A 12,476-nucleotide genomic window follows, 5' to 3' on the forward strand; every position below is an offset into this window, starting at 1 on the left:
ACACCCTAGATGTGCATAGGGCGGTCCTCTACTATGTAAACAAAACCAGACCGCTAAGGAAAACAGATCAACTGTTTGTCTCCGTAGCTACAGGCAGAGAGGGAGATCGCGTCTCTAAAGGCGCTATCTCGAAGTGGATTATCAACTGTATACAGCTATGTTACTCTCTTTCTGAAAAAACTCTGCCTTTTACGCCAAGAGCCCACTCTACTAGAGGCATTGGGGCCACTCTGGCTTTCATTGCAAATGTTCCCCTCGACACCATTTGCAAAGCAGCTACTTGGAGCTCTATTCACACTTTTACTCAGCATTACTGCATTGACACTCATTCCAAGACAGATACACAAGTGGGACAAGCGGTTCTAAGACACCTGTTTGCTCATGACCCTTCTCACATCCCACCTCCTTCTTCTGGTACTGCTCGCTAATCTATGCACAGCATGTGATCTAAGCAGATTCCACAAGCCTCAGAAGGGATACATTACTCACCGTAATCGTATTTCTGATGCTTGTATCTGCTTAGATTCACATGCGACCCACCCTTCCTCCCCTCCGAGAGAAGGCGCATGATTGCTGGTAGTCTTACCTTTCTGTCTATCTGCTTGGATTATCTGTACTCACGCTACTCCTCATGCTTCCTCATGTCAGAAAAAAAAAATACAATCTGAGGATCCTAGACGCGTGAGGGATCTTGGGTACAGTGGACGTCACACTAGGGATAGTATTACTGGCACGCCTGTGTCGACGCCCATTTTCGAGTTTCGAAAAACAAACTGTAATACTCCGCAGCTTCCACTAGATGTCGGCCTATGCACAGCATGTGAATCTAAGCAGATACAAGCATCAGAAATACGATTACGGTGAGTAATGTATCATATATATATATATATATATATATATATATATATATATACATACAATATTATAAGTTATTATTCTGAATATGTTCAGCAAATTGTCATCTCAACAGAATATCATGGGCATAGGTTAGAATGTGATTAAATACTCACATTGGTGTTGCATCTCCCTTGTTATAGCTGTGCTAAGTTTCAATCATTAAGATGAGTGGTAAAAAAAACACTATATGTCCTTGACAGATGATGGAGTTGACCATTGTAGGATAGTTGATCCATCTCAATGCCCTTATCAGATAAGATATACCCTAAGCAAGGTACAGAGGATAATTTGAATAAACATTTTTCTGGTTTGACTAGAAGTTTATACTTTCGAAGTCTCTCTAAAAGTTCCCTGATATTGCCCTGATGTTGCTCTTTAGAGGTGGAAAAGACCAGAATGTCATCAAGGTTTATAATGACTGAGTGGTATAACAAGTCTGAAAAAGGTATGTCCATAAACCGGTGGAATATAGCCGCAGCATTGACCAATCCGAAGGGCAGCATCCGATATACAAAGTGTCCATAGGGTGTTCGGAATGAAGTCTTCCGCTAATCTCCTTGGCGGATTCTAGAAAGATGATATAGCCAGCGAAGGTCGAGCTGGGCAAAAATGACCGCCCCCCTGTACAGCTTCTAGGATGTCCTTGATTAGGGAATGGGATAACGATCCTGTAGGATTATCTAATTGAGACCTCTGTAGTCGATACAGGATCTATGTTCCTTAGACTCCATTTTAGGAATGAAAAACAGTGATGCTCCAGCTGAGGATCTGGATTCCCTTATCAGCACATTCTGTAAATTATTATCCAGGTATTCCCTCAAAGCCTTCTTTTCGGGTAAGCTGGGCAAATACATGTGCCCAAACAGAACCAAGGCACCAGGCAACAAATCGATGGAGGAGTCCTCCTCCCTATGGGGTGGTAGATCTTTAGGTGTCTTATCCTCAAAGACATCTGCATAATCTTGTTAATTCTTCGGTATGTTGTGAATCCGTAAAGCAGAGGATTGAGCAGTGGTATACAACGCCAGAAAGGTATCTTTATGACTGGAGGAGTGGAAATGAGTGGAACAATATTCAGAAGTGTATTTTTTGTCCAATTGATGTGAGGATTGTGTAAAATAATGGGAAAGCGGGCTGCTCATATGAGATCAAAACCTAAAGTCTCCTGATGTCCAAACAAGGAATACTATGGATAGGAATGTATGAGTAATTAGCCCTGAAACCAGGGGCTGGCCATCAAACCCCTTACACATCCTGATTACGCTCCTTCTGTTGATTCAGAAGATGCTCCTTTTCGGCCAAAAGGATTTGTTTGTTTGTTTATTTTATTTGTATAGCGCTCCAGACCCGTGAGTAGATGTGCGCATAAAGAGTTCAGTTACAGGAATGAGGTATACATTATGCATGGTACAACAATTACAAATTACAGCAATTTACAATATTTACAAGACTTCAGCAGGTTCATTGGAGATTCAGAGGTGATCGCTACTCTTTGTTCAGTAGCCAGCGAATAACCTGTTTCCTAAAGATTGGGAAGGACTCAAAAGTTTTGATATTGAGGGGTAGGGAGTTCCAGAGAAGTGAGGCAAGCACTGTGAAACTGGAGCCGCCTGCTCTATTTAATGTGAACCTAGGCACTACCAAGCATAAGGAGTTGGATGACCTGGTGATTCTGGGAGCGGATTTCATAGTGAATTTGTTGGTGAGATATGGTGGGGCTAGGCTGTTTAAGGCTCTGTAGGTGAGGCAGATGGTTTTGATGTCAATTTTTTTTGTTGCATTGAGAGCCATTTCCATGCTTTCCTAGTTGTGGAAATGTGCTCTCGTCTTGGGATGTTGAGTGCTGTGCGCAATGTGTTATTCTGGAGAACCTGGAGTTTAATTATTGATTGGTTGGCACCTAGGTATAGGCTGTTACAATAGTCCAGTTTGGACTGTATGAGTGCTCTGGCAAGTGTGAGGCAGCTATGGGGCGAAAGGAAAGGTCTGCAGGCTCTTATCAGTTTGCCAGTGTAGGCGGTGGCTGATGTGGTCATATTAGTTTGTTTGGTTCGGTTGGTGTTGGCAGCAAAGTAAAAGCCTAGGGTTTTCACACTATTAACAATGGGGATGGTGTTGCCGTCAATAATAATGTTTTTGTAGTGAGGACTGAGTTTGGACAGGTTGCTGGGAGAGCCAACTAGGAGAAGCTCTGTCTTCTCATCATTTAGACAGAGGCCGTGAATGGCCATCCATGCCTGAATGATGGAGAAGATTTCATTGATTCGGGTGGCGTCTGTGTTGTAGTTGCCTGAGATGGTGAGGAGTATCTGGGTGTCGTCTGCATAGTTAGTGTAGGTGACACCCAGGCGGTCCAGTTTGTCGAATAGTGGCTTTGTAAATATGTTGTACAAAGGCGGGGAGACACAAGAGCCTTGTGGGACTCCGCATGTGATGGGGATGGGGTCTGCTGCTGATGTGGTGGAGAAGACTCTCATGGTTCTTTTTGCTAGTAAGGATTGTATCCAGGAGGTGGCGGAGGAGGAGAAATGTGCTGCGCTAGATAGGTGGTGCAAAGGATTTCATGATCGAATAAATCGAAGGCTGCCGAGAGGTCTAGTAGGAGTAGGATAGCAGCCTTGTCTTTGTCTTTAATTTCATCAATCTGGTTTTTGAGGTCTACAAGGGCAGTTTCTGTACCATGTAGAGGTCTGAAGCCAGATTGACGTATACCTAGGAGTTGGTTGGATTCTAGATGTTCCTGGATTTGGAGGTAAGCGACTTTGTCCAGTATTATTAGCAGGAATGGGACAGTTGTGATGGGTCTATAGTTGGTGGGTATGGCTGGGTCGAGTGATTGTTTTTTTTAGCAGGGGGAGAACCCAGGATTGTTTTAGGTTGCTAGGGACTGAGTTATTAGCGAAGGAGAGGTTGATAAGTTTAGTGATGAAAGGGGAGAGGTCTCTGGCTGCATCTTTTATTATCTGGACGGGACATCTGTCCCCTTTGCAATTAGATGGTTTTAAGGAGGAGATGATTTTTTTGGACTTCTGTAGTAGTGACTTTTTTAAAGGTGAAGCCTGTATTGAGATCAGTGGGTGAGGATGAGCTTGGGCTGGTAGACTTGTTACTAAAGAGTTGTTGGCGTTTGTCCTTAATTTTAGTTTGGAGTCCTATAATTTTGGAGTTAAGGGCGTTCTGGATGCTGGTGCACCAAGGCTTGTCTTTTATGCAGGTGTCTGAGGGTGGATTTGGGTTCTCTAGTTCCTTTCGAATTTTGAAGAGTTCTTTAGTGGAGGAGCCTGCCTGATCTATCCTGCGGTCGTAAGCGTCTTTTTTGGTGCAAATTATCTCCTTTTTGTATAGGGCGGATGTATTCCTGAGGTTGTACATGAAATTACCTGCGGTGCCACTACCCAGCAGGGCCGATGCCTCAATCGTCCATCCTACTCCTACATCCCATCCATTTTTCCTCCATACTATATGGTCGTCCCTCACTAGGGACAAGAGACGGAACTTTTTGCACCAGAAAAATCATCTTCCCCTTTAAATTTAGATGCGTGCTGGGGCGCAGCCCTGAGAGCATACGCTCCCATGACTCCGCCCACCGGCTGCCACTCCCCAGTCCTCTTTTCCGCATCGACGGGAATGGATCGCTTTCACCAGCGCGGCTGGGTTAGGCCTCCGGCCTTCTAATTCCACGTGCTCTTCTCCAGGGGAAGTATTATCTTATTTTTGTTTTCCAATATTAGGTACTGCTCTGTCCTCTGGCGCCACTCTCCTCCCCGGCTCATGTCGATGACAGCGGGCTTCAGCAGGTGTCCAGCCTGCGAGGGTCCCTTCCCAACGTCTACCCCCATGCCCTCTTCCTCCGGTGCCTTGGCCCAGACCACGGCTGGGACGGCTGTACCACGTGCAATGCCCTGATTCTGCATGCGCTCAAGTATTGACTAGCCAGGTGGTGGGAGCTCTTCGGAAGATCGCCTCCTGAGGAACTTAAAACATTTGTGAAATGGAAGACCAGGCCCAAGGTAGGTGCCCTGTTCTCCTCTGCACCCCGCAAAGGTGACTCTTTCCCAGGGAGGCGCCCAAGCGGGAGAGACCTCTCAGGTCCGAAGACCAGAAAGAACACTGAGGCTGCTTCAGCTACCGCCCCCCAGGCTGAGAGGTCGCAAGATCCTACTAGTGCTAGTGCTGAGGGGCCACAAGGTTCTATTGCCAGGTCACAACCCGAAGGGCTACACCCTAACACCAGACTCATGTCTGAGGGGGCTCCTGCACACAGCACTACCAGCTCCACGGCCGAGGGCACTCCGCCTACCAGGCCTCGGCCGTAGGTGCTGGGAAGGCCACAAACACCACCGCTCAGCGTACTGGTGGAAGCCGGTCCCAGCTCAGCAAGTTCAACGACACAGGCACATGGCACAGAGCAAAACAAGATGGCAGCTGGGCCAGGCAAAATGGGGGCTCGCCCGATGCTTTCCCCTTCGGAGACCAGGCAGGGGAACAAGCTTCCAGTTGAGATTGGTCAACTCCTGTCACTTGGTCCACACCCCCTCCATCCACTTCGCAGGGCAGATAAACTTCACCCTTTGTAGCAAGACAGGCACGCCCAGGACACAGCAGCCTCAGGACCCTACCCCTATACCTACACCACCAGGCACACCTACGGTTTGTGAAGACCGGTTCTTTGAGAAGTTCCTAGCCCTCATGAGATCACCACAGATGGGTACCATCCCCAGGGACTAATGAGGGACATGCTCCCACCTGTATAGTCGCAAGCACCAATGGCCCCAACACCCCTGGGTCCAGCTCAGCCCCCGGCTATGCCACTTGAGCGCCTCCGGCACTGATAATCAGCACGCCACAGCTACCTGCGCCCAGCACTCCTCCAGCTCCCCCGGATCCGCAGAACACAACAGTGGACACAGATGAGGAGGAAGACCCGGACACCCCATCGTCAGCCGAAGCTTTTCACGAGCGACTGGCGGGCCTAGCTGAGTACCTAGGAATCCTGCAGCCACAGGTGGAACAACCGGAGGTGGAGGTTCTGGCTGAAGTTCTCATGGTACGTCCTCCTACTAGAACTGGAATTCCACTTCAAAAAGAAGTCTGAGCACATGCCAAAAAAGGTTGGCTCAAGCCACACTCTACCCTACCAATAGGCGTCTCGACGCTAAGTACAGCCAAACAGAAGGGGACCTTCTCCTATTGTCGGTGCACCCCCCGGCTTCAGCTACACTTTTCAGCCTCCTGGAACCAGGAGAAGGGATCTCAGGCAGAGCAGGTCAGCATACCACAGCATCTCCGCCAGGATCTAGTCTGGTGGGGTACAGACAACATGTGTTTAGACAGGCCCATCTGGCAACCAACACCTCAGGTCACCATTACCACTGACTCATCTCTAGAGGGATGGAAGGCAACCCTGGACAGCCACAGTGTCCATGGAGTATGGTCCCGTCATGAGCAGCTGGTGCCCATCACCTGGCTCGAGATGATGGCTATCTGGCTTGCCCTCAAAGCCTTCCTACCCATAATCACTGGCAAGGCTATTTTCATTGAAAACAGACAGCTCCACCTGCATGTACTACATCAACAAGCAGGGTGGCACCAGGTCTCCTCCCCTCTGCAGACTGGCGATCGACATTTGGGAGTGGGCTCTGGTGAACAACATGCACCTGTCGGCAGTCCACCTTCCGGGAGGTGTCCAACCTAGAGGCGGAAAGAGGCTCAGCAGGCTGTGCTTGGACAACTACGAATGGCAATTGAGTGAGGAGGTCCTTCACTGGATCTTCACCAGGTGGGGTCATCCTCAGGTGGACCTCTTTACCACCAGTACTAACAGGAGGTGCCCCCAGTTCGCCTCATGGCTGGGGTAAGGCAGGGGTCCATTAGGCGATGCAATGCAGATCCAGTGGAACTACATGAACGTGTACACTTTCTCCCCCCCCACTCCCCTGGTGCACAGGGTCATCTGCAGGATCAGAGAGTGGCGGGACCTTCGGATCATCCTGATGGCTTCATGGTGGCCAGCAAAACCCTGGTTCTCGGAACTTCTCAGCCTGTCGGACCAGGCCCTTGTACACCGCCCGGTAGTTCCAGCACACATACTCGCTCAGCAGGGGGGCAAAGTGATTCATCCCGCCCGCAGAAGTTAGCCCTCAGAGCCTGGTTCCTGAATAGGTCACCCTAAAGCATCTGCACCTGTCACAGGCTAACCTGGCTATCATACAGGGGGCCGTGAGCTACGCTACCAGGAGCCAGCTACCAGGAGCCAGTACAAAAGCAAGTGAACCAGGTTCTGTCACAGGGAAGAATCAAAGGAAAATGATCCATTGACTTGCACGTCTGACGACGTTCTATCCTTCTCTGTGAACCTCACACATTCAGGGGTGCAGGTAGACACATGCCGCAGGTATCTGGCGCCCATTGGGCTTACAAGAACTCAGAAGAGGAAATATTTTCATCCTCAAATCCGGTTGTTAAGGGGCACTTGGCGGGCTTGACTAGACTATATCGACCTATCTAGAAACCACACCCTTTGTGGGACCTTAATGTGGTCCTAGGCGCTCTGGCGCATTAACCATTTGAGCCTATGGCATCCGCGGACATCAGGCTTGTTACCGTTAAGATGGCCCTGCCAGTGGGCCTTACCTCGACATGCCGAATCGGTGAAATCCAGTCGCTGGTGGCTTCAGAGCCATATACTACATTTCACAAGGACAAGGTGGTGCTCAGAACTCACCATGCATTTCTACCTAAGGTCGTCTCCTCTTTTCACTTAAATGAGGAGATAGTGTAACCGACATTCTTCGTGGACCCTAAGGATGAGGCTCAGAGGGTATTGCACTGTCTGGATGTCAGACGTGCGCTAAAATTCTACCTGGACAGAACCAAGAGTTTCTGTAAATCAGACGCCCTCTTCGTCACCTTTGGGGGCTCAAAACTAGGCTGTCAGGCCTCGAAGGCTTCCATAGCCAGGTGGATGGTTATGGCGATCAAGTAGGCGTATGAGGGGTAGCATAAAACATTGCCAGCAAACATGCATGCGACCGCCATCAGAGCTAAGGCACAGCGGCAGCTTTCCAAAGACACGTTTCATGGCAGGTTATCAGCAAGGCTGCTACGTGGGCTATTCCCTCGCCCTTCTGCAAGCACTACTGCTTACATGCCAGCACCAGGTCGAATGCATCATTTGGCCAGGCAGTGTTGAAGAACTTGTTTTCTTAAGAGGGGCACCTCTCCACCCAGGGGCTACATTCAGTTGTAATCGGCCATGCGTACTCCTAGTCCATAGTCCCCTTTCCTCCATGCATCTCGCCATCCTCCCCCCTAATAGAACTGTTGTCATTTGGCAATGTTAATATTGTCGACAAGTCAAAAGGGACTGAGGATTGACGCTGGGGTGGGCAGTTGGGGGGGAACGCATCTAAATTTAAAGGGGAAGATGATTTTCCTGTGAAAAAGGTTCCCGTCTCCCATCCCTAGTGAGGGACGCCCATACAGTATGGAGGAAAGGGGACTATAGATTTAGGAGTATGTTAGTCACTACGGTGAGTAATTAATTTATAATTTCCTGTAGGTGAAGTAGAATGCAGACCACAATGAGACGAGAGACCAGCTTGTCAGGAAAGGGTTGAGCAGCAACAATTTGGCTATCGGAAGCACCACGGCAAGACTTCCCTCCTACGACCGTGGTCTGTTGTTTCGCTGACATCTAGGGGGTACCTCTGGGCAATCGCAAAGTAAATGGGAAAACACAGTAGAGATATAATCTCCTCTCCCGTCTACTTCTTCTCTCTGTGGAGTTAAGAGGACTGTGACGAGGCCCAGTCTGCATGGGCTCTTCCTTTGCCAACACATCAGGCGTTGCTGGACTGATTGGAGATGAAGAGGAATACATGGATCCCTTGTACTTCTTGCATTCTGCCTTTCGTTCTTACATTCTGTAGTCAATCTGCAGTACCAGTGAAATCAGATCCGCCAAGGTGTCTGGACACGTGGTTCGAGCTAACTCTTCCATTATGTCCTCATGCAGACCCCTCCTGAAAACAGTATACTGTGCAGTTTCTGGCCACCGTGCCTCAGCAGCTATTCTCTTGAAGGAGCCGATGTAAGTCATAAGATCAGAAGAACCATGGCGGACTCACAAGCCAAAGAAAACACTTCAGGTCTTTCAAACGTTTGCTGAAAATAAGGCGGTACAGGCTCCATAATCCTGTAACCCAGGATTGGTAGACACCACCAGAGGGGTCGCCGATGCAAGGGCATTACCGGAGAAGTTAGAGATCATAAAGCTGATCCTCAATCGATCTGTGGCATAAGTAGATGTGCGAAAGGTAAAGTAGACTTGGCAGGCATCAGTGAACTCCCAGAGTTTCTTAGGTGATGCATTGAACTTCCCTGATGCTAATGCCAAGGGAGGCATATCTGTTGAGTGCACATCCCTTGCGGTCACCAACTGCTTCAGGGCTGTATTTCCAGCCTTCAGGGTTTGAACTTCCAGCTCTTGAAACTGTTTGGCTGAGACCATGTTACGTTGACGTTTCAAGCTCTCTGAAATACTCTCCTTTACCTCACCTGGCTCTTCGGATTTAGTCCCCAAGGTCTACTTCTTAATTGGATTAATTGTCTCCTTCTTCCGAGTTGACCTTCAACCCTCGAAGAGGAATGGTCTGTCTTTAGTTACAGCCACTCTGTCCAACAGGATGGGCTAGCTGGACTGAGAGGCCCCCACCTCAGAAGCAGCCTGAATGGGCAAAAAGCCCATGAAGGCAACAGAAAACACTGGGTCCGATGTGGAGGAAGAGGCTACACGCAGAGAATAGACTGCAATGGATGGTAGCATGGAAGAACAAAATGGAAGTGCTTTTTAAGGGAAGGTTTGAACACAGGGGGAACGGAAAAGGAGAGGGATACAGAAGACCAAAGCCAGTTCGGTAACCTAAAGGCAGAAGAGAAGTTGCAGGGCAGTGGAATGTATTCCAAGCAGAGGAGTGAGAGAGGAAGTACAGAGAGGGCGAAGAAGAGAAGACACAAAAGAAATCACAAGCGTCCTACCCAAAAGCGCAAGCAGGAGGGTTGAAAGGCGAGGCTCAGCAGTTGCGAAAGGGGGATATGCCTGATGGCAGGCGCCATCTTGGAAAAACAACTAGGCTTCAAAACGAAGCGAACGGAACAGTCAATGGTGGAGCCTCCAACAGTGTCATAGCTTCCAGGGGGCTCTGGCCATGTCAGGCACACTGATGTAACTATCAATCAGATATGTCAATGCTAGTTGTTAACCACTTAAATGCCAAAGACATGGCTTTCCACATCTACCCTGTTGACAAGAACATGTACAGCCACATCCTTGTAGCACCCACAAATTGATCAGTACAGTACTACAGCAGGAATTCCTGCAGTGCCAAAAAGGTTACACTTTTTCTAAATGTATTTTATTCTTCTGTTTCGTAGTCACAGGGAGATTAAGCAAAAGGATAGGGTCTAACAAATTCAGACTTCCCTCTGTGTTTGAGTCTGGGGAAGCTGCATATGATGTGCATTCACTGATAATGGTGCGCTAAAGGTAGTGCCATTGGATTTCTTTCCTTTTAAGAACAATAGGCCCTCTCCATTTAGGCTTTGATGTACAAAGCATAGGACCTTGAATTGCTCTAATTGTTCAACAGGTAAGTAGCATAATGGCTTCAGCAGCAATGTTATATGATCCCAATGATGTGGCCGTGGAATTAGGTCAGCCACTGCATTCTGTAAACACTGCAGGTGTTTTATGGATTCCGTGAGGCCCACATAAATACAGTTAGCATCATCCAAAAAGTACATTACTAATGCTGGGGTGGCTGCAACCCTCTCTGAAATGTCTAAATAAGGAAACATCTTTTTAGGAGGCTAAAATGATAGAAGCATGTTTTGGTAGCTACAGATATTTGTTGTGTCTTGGATAATGATTGGTCTATTATCATCACCAGGTTTTTCAATTGTGGGACTGGCATAGTTACCCAAAGTAAGTGACCACCAATCAAAAGTCAAAGCCTTTGGATGAGCTCCAATGATTAGTACTCTAGTTTTTGGCAGATGTAGCTCAGGCATATTTCCGCCCATCCAATGATGGATTGCTGGTAAACAGGCAATACAATGGAATGCCTAAACTGAGTTAGCAAGGAGATGTTTTTAAGTAAACCAATGTTGCCTCCATAAATATACAAATGGAAACTAGACACTTATCAGCTGTGTTAGTGATTGAAGATGAATATTATAAAAGAGTGGACACAGAGCAAAGCCATGTGACAGTCCAAAATAATTTTGGAAATTTCGCTTAGACTAGAGGAATCATAACTTGAAAGGATATGTCCTAGAGAACCGATTTAAACCTCCTAATTGTGGGTAGCTAAACTAAGTCTGCAAGTTGAGCCAATAGTAGCTCAAATGCCACTGGGACTCTACTAAAACCAAAGCAGCAGTCATTTTCCACTGGTCTCCAATCATCTAGCATGGACACCATCACAGCCTCGGCCCCCCAATTGTATTTAATTTATTACATTTTATTTTGTATGGGTTAAACATAGCACAAGAGAAGGGGTGCGCTTTACAACAGGATTCTGTCAGAATTGGGCTTGGTATTTTATATAGTAGTGCAGTACTGTTGGTGGAGATTTTTATTTGCCCAGCAGGTATTGTTGAATGAGCCACGTTTTTAGTCTAAACGGTCTAATGTTTTAGTGTTAATCTAATGTCCACTTTCTGAGGAGCGAGGAAGTGAACGCCTTCAATATATCTGCGCAATACTGCTTCTCCATCACGGGATCCTCATTCAAATAATCAGTGAATGGAATGAATGAATATGTTAACACTTTCAACTACTTAAGTCTTTATTGCAAACATGGAACAAAACCCATAAAATTTGAATAAATTGGTGACAATGAACACAAATCATAGAGGAAAAAGCACACGTTTTGGCCTCATTGGGCGTCATCAGTCAATTATAAGTTGGGTCTTTAGGCACAGCAGGCTGAAGACCCATGTCTGGGCATACCCGTACCACGCGGGATTGTACATGCAGAACTAAAAGGTGAAGGCTGGACAGTTATGAATTTATCGCTACCACTGGTAATTGCTCTGGGCAACCCTCCAGACCAGGGAACGGACCCTGTCAAGAGAGGATGGGAACCCAAGCCATACCTCACTGATGACGCCCAATAAGGCTGAAACATGTCTGGGGTTGCGCGTGGTCTCATGCAGAAGGGATGATACTTAGCCCTTTTAAGGTGGGACCAAACTTAATTTTCCCCTTCTGTAATGGCTTGGCAGAATGAAAAACAAATGTTTGGAGAGTTGCCCACAGCTGTGCCAATGTTTAAGATTGACTCAAAACCTACCAGCCATCACCTTTTGTGTATACTAAATTCTCATAAGATCTCTTCTCTTGGCTTACTAAGCTAAACAGAGTTAGTCAATTATAACGCAAGAGATGATAGGGTAATCCAAATGGGCCCTGCATGGTGTCCAAACCTAAGAACCCGAAATGTGTGTTAGTCAAGATAGATTTGATGATGGATCCACAGAAGACACATTAGTCATAAGTGAAGTTCACCTTCATT

At 47.4% G+C, this 12,476-nt stretch overlaps 1 protein-coding gene across 2 annotated transcripts in view; it reads left to right on the forward strand.

Annotated features, from left to right (window-relative positions):
• Positions 1-12,476, forward strand: part of TYK2 (tyrosine kinase 2) — a 1,212,497-nt gene that overhangs the window by 1,054,694 nt on the left and 145,327 nt on the right. The gene's annotated exons all lie outside the window — the stretch shown is intronic.

This window comes from Ambystoma mexicanum, chromosome 3q (assembly GCF_040938575.1).
Source record: "Ambystoma mexicanum isolate Mex_15411 chromosome 3q, UKY_AmexF1_1, whole genome shotgun sequence".
In the NCBI taxonomy this organism is placed as follows: Eukaryota; Metazoa; Chordata; class Amphibia; order Caudata; family Ambystomatidae; genus Ambystoma; species Ambystoma mexicanum.